The following is a 10312-nucleotide window of genomic DNA, read 5'->3' on the forward strand; positions in this document are numbered from 1 at the left end:
GCAGCACGGATGAAACATGACTTAAATTATCAGTAGGATGCCCTGTTACACATCGGTGTGGATGGCACAAGCAATTCAAAGATCTGTTCCTCTTCCACACACCAGTTTGAAATCTATAAAAAGAGCAGGAAAAAAAAAACCCTTCTCTTTGTTGCAGAGACTCCCAGCTCTCCTTGAATATATATATTCTCGGCTTCCTTCTTGGGAGCAGAACTGCTGATGTAGCTGGATCCCTGGATACTTGTAGTAAAGACTAAATTTCCCAGCTTCTTTCGCAGCTAAATGTGCCATTGCAGCCTAGTTCTGGCCCATCGGAGGTAAGTGGAAATGTGGTATGTAAATTCTATGAGTGTAGAGTGTCCTTAAAGAGAAGGGCCATGTCTTTCTTTGTGCTTCCTCTTTCCCACTGGCTGGGATGCAGTTACGATGCCTGAGGCTCCAGCAGCAACCTGGGGCCCTGTGGTGGACACTGTGTGTTGAGAATGGAAGACCAGAAAGATGGGTGTGGTCCAGGCCCTGGTGACCTCGCTGAGCTTCACCACCAGTCCTGGACTGGCCTACCTTCAGATTTCTTCCACCCTACAGAGAAATAACCTCCTATCTTGAAAAGTATAACTACTATTTTAAGCTATCGCAGCTGATGTTCCTCAAGGTAAACCTAGCTTTTCGGAAGAATTCCACAATACCAATAATTTCACAATACCAGGGGAAAATAGAGCAATTTCACATTACCAGAGAAAACATGTGAGTTTTGAGTTCTCTCTGACACTTTCAATAAGGACATGTACCTATGTATGCATGTGTTTCCTTACGTTTGTAGAAGGGAAACAAGCTTAAGTGTTTAGGATGAAGCTCTAGGCTGGCCCAGCGCGTGTATGTGCTTGAGTGGCTGTGGAGCTTCTGGGTCTGAGCTCATCCTAAGCAAGGCGTGGGTCAGGTCCACAAGTGTGGACCTTCCTGGTGTGGTCATTGGACTAGAGGGAGGAGTATGAGGATACTCCAGATGTAAAACTCAGCAGGTTTCCTGACTTGCTTGGATTTATACTCAAGCCACAGGTGAGAAGGATCTAAAAGTTAAAACTAAAATACCTAGGTTCCTTAAAATGTTTGGTGAGATTGGGAATTGAGTTTTGGGGTCTGCCTGGTATCACCACGGGCGTCAGGAGGAGGGCAATGCTGGTGGTGGCTCACGTTAGGTGGTGGCCGGAGGTGACAGCAGGTGGTAGAAGCAGCATTGGGAGCAGCAGGAGTACAGTGTACAAGCAGACAAGGCATCATCTCACGGCATCAATAACCCAAGAAAAAGCATGGCTTCAAAGGCAGCAAGAGGCATTGCTAAGCGTTGCTGTTTTCCAGTGGCATTGGGAGCCATGGAAGGCGGCAGAGTTGCCTTTTGACAGCAGGAGTTGTCAAACAACCTGGACGGCAGAAGCTGGGCACCTGTAGCAGCAGATACCCATGGCAATGAGAGGAGAGGCCAGGAGAAACATGGTGGAGGCCACGTGGGTGCTGAGAAGACTTACTGTTCTGAAACATTTTAATCCTTTCTTAGGGCCCCTCAAAATTATCTAAGGACGGAAGAGAAGGTTTTACAAAAAGTCTGAGACCCTATAATATTAAGCCGGAGTCAGAGCAGAGAAACACTTTTTATTACTATTAATGTGAACTCGTTTTACCCTGAGGTTCACACAGTCAGGGGAAAACATAGGTTACAGTTTTTAAGAGGCTCTTTACAGCAGACTCTTGCTAGTTTTCACTGTGCAACGTTCAGTTAACCAATATATGGGCTTGAGACAGGCTAAAATGATCCTTTCCAACAACTACCTGAAGGCATTTTAAATTAGAGAGATTGGCCTTCAAGAAACTAGTATTGTCTTATGTATGCAGTGTGTAGGAGGCAATAAGTAGGTGACAGGACTGACATACTGCTCTGCTAGAAATGGGAAAAAACACTCCGAGGACGGACTGTTTACTCTTTTACATTTGAAAAGCAAGAGAAAGGAAGGGTAGGTGGTCAGCATTTGAAGATAAATTTTCTAATTTGCTTTCAGAATAAGACCTTGAATTCTACCTTCTGCAGAAACATTTAATAAACGAAGGTTTGACCCTTCTCTTGCCATCCTATGAAGAGTTGCAGAAATCTATTCATTAAATCAAAAATTACCTTATCACCTGCTATATTCTAGGAGTTGAGATATACGCCATATGAAATTAGAGAGAATTCAAAGATCAATAAAATATAATTCTTGCCCTTGAAGAACTCAAAGCACATGCAATAAGTAGGGGGAGAGAGAGACACACATAAATAGATGATTATAATATAATGTGGTAAATGAATCTAAGTGACTATGTGGGTACAGGAGTGACAAGTCCTAGGCATGAATATGTGATATATGGGATGTGTGATCTTTGAGTTGGTCATGAACAACAAATAAGGTTGTATTAAAGGTAGACTAGTTGCGTAGAGCATTTTAGAGTAGGTCTTAAGAAATTACAGAGAACATTGTTTTGGGGGCATGAGAAATAGTATGGTGTGGCTGGAGCAAGAGAAACATGACTGGGGACTGGGGAAGGAGAGGCTGGGGCCAGCCTGAAGGGCACTGTGTACCAAGCTAAAGAATTTGGACTCATGCCTTTATCAGTGGTGACTCATCAAAGGATTTTAAGCAGCGGAATGGCATGATCAAATTTGCTTAGCTTGACAGTTGTACAATCAACACTTACTGAGTTTTTCTTAGGTGCCCAACACTGTTAGAGGGATAAAAGGAAGAGTACAGCTCAGGGAGCTTACAGTTGCATGGCAGAGGCGGCCACACAAATATCCTGGGGTCATGGTCCATATAGGATGTGCTGGGCTTAGCCAGCCTGGGAGATGCAGATGAGGTTCAGGAGGACCTACACTGAACCTTGAAGGACTCATTCGGCTGATGTGTGTGTCTTACTAGAATGGAATCTCATGGAGTCTAGCAAGGGCTCCTGGCATACAGTAAATGTAAGAGCAGTGCTTGTTAAATTAAACACATTCTTAAAATGAGAGCAGAGACTTATCTGTTTTGTTCAGTGTCTGGAACAGTGCCTGCACACAGTAGGTGCATCACAGGTATTTGTTGAGAAATAAAGGAAGGCAGGAAGGAAGGGTGGGCTGAGGTGAAGAAGAGCATTTTGGGTAGAAGGAACCATATGCACAAAAGCATGGAGGCATGAAAGAACAGAGGGTGTATAGCTGAAAATAAAGTTTGAGTATTGAGGACGAGTGAGTATTGAGGCAAGCGAGGTGCTCTGTGGCTAAAGGAAATACTACTCTAAAGGGCTGAGACTCACCACGTAGGCCCCTGGAAGCCAGAAGGATTTCTAGAAAGGTGGTACCTTTCAGACAGCTCACTTTGGATACAGCTTAGAGAATGGGCCAAAGGGATAAAACTGGATTCTGTTCTGCTATAGCAATAAAAAGATGACACGGAATGCATAAATCTGGATACTTAGGATGTGGAATAGCTAAGGGCTTGGACATTTATTAGGTGAGAGAGATGAGAGAGGGAGAGCAGCCAGGACACAGCACACTTTCTTTTTTGGCTATACAAGGAACACACACACGCACGCGTGTGCACACGTGTGCATACAGGTTTGGTGGAGGTGAGGTGTTTATTTTGGACACTGTGAGTTGAGGCTCCTGTGGCACGTCTGAGTGTACGTGTTCAGAGGGCTGTCGGTGATACAGATCTGGACTGAAGAAGGGAGGAGGGGCTACCATGGGAAGATGACACATGAGCACATATGCCATTCTTCCTGACTCGCCTCTAGCAATAGCAGAAGAGACTAGAAAGTAAAATAAACTCAAATCAGAAACAGCATGGAATACTCTTAGGGATTAGAAATCATGAGAGATCTTTGAGAGATGAAAGCAGATGGATTGGATTGAAGATGAAAATCACAGCTGACCTAAAACTCAGGGAAAAGTGGGAATCGTTCTGAGGGGGCCTTGAGCACAGCCTGAGCAAATGTGGGGAGCGGAAGGGGCTTCTGGAATAATATCAGAGAGGATGGGGTATCACAGGAATGGCCAAGGGGTTTGCCACTTTTTTGCAAAACTGGATTTAAGCATGAAAAGATGCACATAAAGCAGTGAGATGGGATACAAATAAATAGTTTTTAAAAGAAAGAAAGAGAAAATAAAGATTAGAAAGATGAAATGAGGTGTGTAGTATGTTAAAAATCATGCCATGGAATCCCACGTACTTGCTAGAGAGAGGTGTGTCATAAACGGGGCTATAAATTTTCAATCAGTGAGAAAAGGAAAACAGAATCTCTTTATATAGCTATAGCATCCAAAGGGTTAAAAACATATTAGCTGCTTTTAATCTGATTTCCACAAGTTCAGCCCAGAATCTGTTCACCTTCAGAAGAGCCATGGGGTTAGCGGTAGTGGAAGAAATGAACCATCAGTTATAACATGTCTGCTCGGTGCCAGGCACTACTCCCATATTTTCTTATTTAATATTCAAACGACTTTGTTCTTAGTCCAAATCCAATGCGCTTTACATTGTCCTTTGCTTCCCCTCAGAAAAAGAAGCTCCTGTGTACTTTGCTGTCTGCTGAGTGAAGGCTGATTCCCACAGTGTGTATCAATAATTTGTAAAGGAATCTTCCACAAGATTATTGATACTCACAGCCATCTTTTAAGATTACAATACATTCTGTTGATCCTTGCTGTCAGGCAAGGCTCAACATCACTCCTTCTCAGGGAGGGTTGATTGGCCCAACACAAAGCTTCCTGGAATCACCAGGAATCCCTTATCTAAAGCTTTGTAACAGAACAGCATGGCCATGGGGTGCTGTCCACAGGGGTTCTACGAGGTACTAGAGCTTATAGAGAGAAGCCAGTGTTATTCCAGCTGAGTCCAACCCTTGAGTCAATCCACCTGAAATCTTAAGTGTACATTTTAAGGTAAATTTGATATAAATGCCTACCTCCAGCCCAGATGTACACCGAAATAGGAAGATGGAGTAATTTGGGTTCTGTAGCTTTCAAGTATGATTCTCTGATCCTCCCAAGATATCCCATGACTAAATTGATACCCTTTAGTATATCCCTTTTCTCTTTTAGCTAGCTAATGAGGATTCTGCTCTCTGCAGCTAAGAACCCCAATGGTTGAGATATATATATATATATATATATGTAGAGGAGAAAGACGTAAAGGAATAAGGTTCATGCTGGACATTAAGCTGTAACTAAATACTAGGTAAAATGTGTATAGGTACTAGAAATACATATTGTTGCCCTGGTGTCATTCATCATTACTTTATTTCCTTATTTAGATTTGAATTGCCTCAAAGACAAGGACATCATCTTCTCATCAGAGCATAGTATTTAAGAACGTGAACTCTGCCACCAGACTGCCTGATATGAATCCTGGCTTCACCATTTTCTAGCTGTGTGACCTTGGGCAGGATACTTAAATTCTCTGTGCCTCCGTTTCTTCATTGGTAAAATGAGGATCATATTTGCATTTCCTTATAAGTGTTCAGATTCAATGTGATAATAAACATAAAGAGCTTATCACAGTCTTGGCAATGTGATAAGACTAAATAAAGACTAGCTGTCATTATTATCGCATCCAAACTCTACAGAACTTGCTATAATGACAGTGACAGATAGCCAGTGCCAGTGAAGGAGTAGAACAGCCAATGGAAAACATCTTAAATCGTGTAGTATTTTAGCAGCCGATGAAACACACCCTTCTCACCCTCTGAACTTTGGGGCTTTCCCTGAAGGTTTTTTCCTGCTCACTGATGGAGCAATGGTGAGCGCAGAAACTGTCAACTTGCTTTGACATCCCTAGCCTTCTCACACAACTCACTCCAGCCATACAGCTCCATTTGTACATCTTCCTTCCCAAATCTCTTCTACATCTGTTCTCACATGGAAATCATTATAGGCAGAGTGTTTATGCAAGTCTCCATGGTGACAGTCCATTCTCTGGTCTCCACGGTGACAGTTGCAAATACTCATAACCTCTCAAATTTATTCTGTTTTATTTGAAACGTCTACTGATTTATCAGTCTAAGCCATGTATAACAACACAAATTTTGACTTTCCAGGAATAAAAAGAAAGGAGAGAATAAAGTGAAAGAATATTTAGGGCATATGGGGATAATCCTCTAAAAATATACAGGAAAACCAAAACCCAAATTTTTGTTTCATCCCTTAAATATATAGAGAATGCATAATTAGCACTTACAATTATTTACAAATTATCTTTAATGGTAGAACAACTATAATCTCAGTAAAAACAAAGATGTGTGGGACAAACATCACTGAGTCAGTAACCAGAAGACCTGAAATTTAGACCTGATCTTAGGCTGACCAACCACTCCAGGATCGAGAGGTTTCCTGGCACATGAGACTTTAGTGCTAAAATCAGGACAGCCCAAAGTGGCCTCATTTTCTTCACGTTATTGAGGGGCTGGAGAAAATCACTGCTGTGGTTCCTTCCAGATTGAACGTTTTGTGATTGTACAAAATAGAGCTGGGTGTTCTCCCTAGGAGCACCTAAGTTCACTGTGAACGTGGTTAATCACGTTTCATTTCCCAATTATAAATGCATATTGGAAGTAAAAGTGCATTTCTTTTAGAACTGCGTATGCTTAGATGTGATAGACGTCAAGGAACTACTCAAGCTGTAAATTCTAGCCAACTGCCTTAAACTATATGTATTCTTCTTACTTGGGTTTGTTCCCTAACATTTTCACCAAATAAGGAAAATCTGTTTTGGGGATTGAGTAAGAGTGAGTAACATTTATTTTTCAAAGCAATTGTATTGTTTAGGGCACATCAGCCTTCCATTGCAAAACACCTCTAACCACCAGTAAGAAACCCACTAGGGTGCAGCCTTCTGTGTTCTCCTAATTCTGCCTGAGAAAAGAGAATGGATGTTAAAAGATGCAAGGCCAGTGTATCTCTTTGCTTCATAGCAAGAGAGAAAACAATATGCGAAAAATAAGGAATTATTCAGAACAAATCTCTTTTATTTTCCCACAACTGGAAAGTTCGCCATGTTACTCAGGAGTGTGGAGACAGGTGAGCTGAGCAGAGATATTTTGAACAGAAACAACCTATTGGTGTTTCCATTTCAGTTCACAGCATTTGTATGTCTTTTGCAACCATTCCTATGTGAAAAAAAATAATTGCTTTTGTAGAGAGCAAAGACTATGTGTAAGTTCTTTTATTTCCCTGAAATGCATGTTTACCATGTTAGGAGAGGCTTCTTTCTTCATAGATAATTCTTTTGCAAATTGGTGACTCTGATGTGAAGCCCTGCTCACCAGCACAGTTTCATAACTCATAGGCGGGGTTGTCCTCCAGGTTTATCTATCTATCTGTCAACCTCTAGCTGTCTGTCTATCTTAAAGAATGTTATTTATAAAACAACAGTTACATAGAGAAAGATTAAATGAAAATAGGCGCTTTAATTATAAGGGTCTTTCTTAGAAATCCTCTGGACGTATCTATCTCTGTTTATTCCAATTCTATTTTCCCTAAAACTTTCTAAAATTAATTTTACTAATTTTTCCTCATTATTATAAAATTAATCCACTGCTTATTGTCTTCTGTAGCAGGATGGAGTCTACTGTCACCTTCAATTTCTTTATTACTCCCCATTCTTGCCCTTGAAGGGAGAGGGCAAGTTAGGTTATGAGAAGTTTTGTTATGGTATGTTATGTTATGAGAAGTGGTCAATATTAGCAAAAAGAGTTTTGTTTGCCTTATATAAGTGCTGCCCACTGAAGGATTTAATGATCTAGCTTTGTTTTCTTGGGCTAGAAAGAGGGACATGTCTTGCTGGCCTTGATCACAAGGGGCAGCAAAGACTGCAGTCAGGGCAGAGAATGCAAAGGGAAAAACAACTTTCTAGTGTAAACAGCTGGTCAATTCTGTATGGTTTGAAAGGCAACTTGCATGGAAATAGGAATTGAATATTTGAACAATTCTCTAAACCGTTTGCATGTTTGTGATCACTTATGAATAAATTTGAGTTCATTCTTGTGATGGATTATACCCTACGAATAGGGGAGGGGGTGGCACTGTCGAACTCCAGTACAGGGACTGGCCATGCCAACTGAAATAAGCCAGGAGCGCTGTACCACTGCAGACAAATGATGGGCAAACACAGTCTGAACTGTTGGTGTACTTGGTGTATCCTTTCATGAAGAGGAGCATCAGTGGGGCAGGTGTGATCCAGCACTGAAAGTTGCTTTGTGGGGCTATAAGGTAAGAGAATGGAAAATGTCTCAGGAGAAATCGAGAACTATGATCTAATGTGAAGGCCTGTCAGTATGGTTCCACAAAAGATCTCCTACAGAAGATGTTGGAGGATGGAGCCTATGAACTCTTGTATCATCCAATACAGAATTTAAAGAAGGTTGAATTCGTCCTCAGCAGGATGAAAAGTATACAAGTAGAATGCTGGAATTAGTGGGAGGGCATGTCACCATCAAATCTGGCCTCCCAGCCTCCAGCACACTTGCCAGGACCCTGGTACAGGGAGTGGGAAGGCAAGGAAGCCTGTGCCCCAGAGCAGCAGGTCTGAGACAGCACAAGCTGGTGATAGTTGTGCAGGCTCCAGTGCCAAAGGAGGATTACATACCATTGCTTGAACACATTTAGGAAATATTCTAGGAATAGACTGTCTCAAAGAGCAGAAAACGTAGGAAGATTGTGGTGAGATGAGAGGATCCCGCCATCCACCTGGTCCAAGGGGCAAAATTGGAGAAGCAGGGTTCACGATGGATTGTCTGATGGCCCCAAGGAGAGTCTCTGACAGAGATGTGATTGTCAACAGCATACAGTAAGCACTGCCCAGCAAAGGGAAGATGAGACCTTTCAGTTTTGTTTTCTTAAACGGGTTCAGAAGATTCAGGAAAGGCTGCAATCTGGCTAGCAGAAGCCACCAGTGGTCGGGATCTGTGGGCTTAACTGCGGCATCGATAGACCTTAGGTCTCGGAGGTTGCTCTCTGCTGCCTCCACGAATTCTGAAGGGAGATATAACAGGCAGGCATTGTGTTCAGCTGGGAGAAACAGATTCCCTCTCTCCTGCAAAACTCAGTGGCTGGATCATTCAGTCAGAATACAGCAACTAGTCTTCATATTTCAAAAAGAGGGCATTTTATACAGGAATCTGTTACACAGATGATGAAAAAGCTGAGAGGCCAAACAGGATTCAGTGAGGAAACCTACTGCTTAGCAGCTGGAGAAAGCCCCTCCCACTGCCAGATGCAGAGATGAGGGGAGCAGATGGTGATCTTGGGTCCCAAGAGTGGGGACTGCTTGACAGAGGTGGAGGTTTCCCTGGGGAGAGAAGGTTGAAGGGGGCAAGTTAGTCCCTCGCCCATGGCTTCTCCTGAAGCAGAGAGAAAGGAGAAGACACCCTCTGGCTCTTCCCCTCCTCTTGCCCCCCCCCCCCGCCCCCGGTATTCAACCAGTGCCTCCCATTAGCTGACTTGCTCAGGAAAGCAGAAGGCAAGGGAGCCTAGGAAATGTCATTCTCTGAAATACAGAGCAGAACTGCAAAGGGAAGGAGAAAACAAATATTACGTGCACTATGGTTGAAACAAATCAGAGGTTTGCTTTTCTTTTCACATGAAGGAAGTCTGAACGTCAGCCGTCCGATGCTATTATGGGAACTCCGAGATACTAGCAGGAAGCCAGGCTGCTTCTCTTTTGCCACCACCCTCACTGTATAGCTTTCGTTGTTAACATCCCTTTATGGTCCCAAATGACTGCTGTTGCTCCAGTTGTCACATTCACCTTCTAGCATCAAACAGGATGGTTGGAAAAGACATAAAGAGCTTTCCAGAAGCCTTGCCCCAAGACTGCCACTTACATCTAATTAGCTAGGCTTGCTGGCGAAGTAGGCTTTAAAATGTTGTTTTCTGCTGGGCAAATTGCCCTTGCATTCTGCCTTGAAGGAAAGGGACGATTGGATATTGGGCAAACCACAGGCAATCTCTGTCACAGAAAAAGAAAGACTGGCATTTAAGATTGAGCAAAAAATAGAACAGGGTGGCTGAGCAGCCTCTCAGGGCAGCGTCTCAGACACAAGCCCAAGTCTCATGATACAGAGAAGTCCAAGGCAGAGAAAGGAGGAGGGGGAATGCTGGGTCAGCAGTAGGGGTTACTATGATTTATAGCTCTGTTCAAATGTGAGTAGAAACTTGCAGAAAGTACTGAACATTGAGGACAGTGTTGATCAACTGCAAGTAAAGTTAGATTCTTTTTGTAGTAATAGAATAGCGTTCCAGATTATGGGGTAC

This window comes from Aethalodelphis obliquidens, unplaced genomic scaffold (assembly GCF_003676395.1).
Source record: "Aethalodelphis obliquidens isolate GAN/ISIS:26980383/991018 unplaced genomic scaffold, ASM367639v1 scaffold4, whole genome shotgun sequence".
In the NCBI taxonomy this organism is placed as follows: Eukaryota; Metazoa; Chordata; class Mammalia; order Artiodactyla; family Delphinidae; genus Aethalodelphis; species Aethalodelphis obliquidens.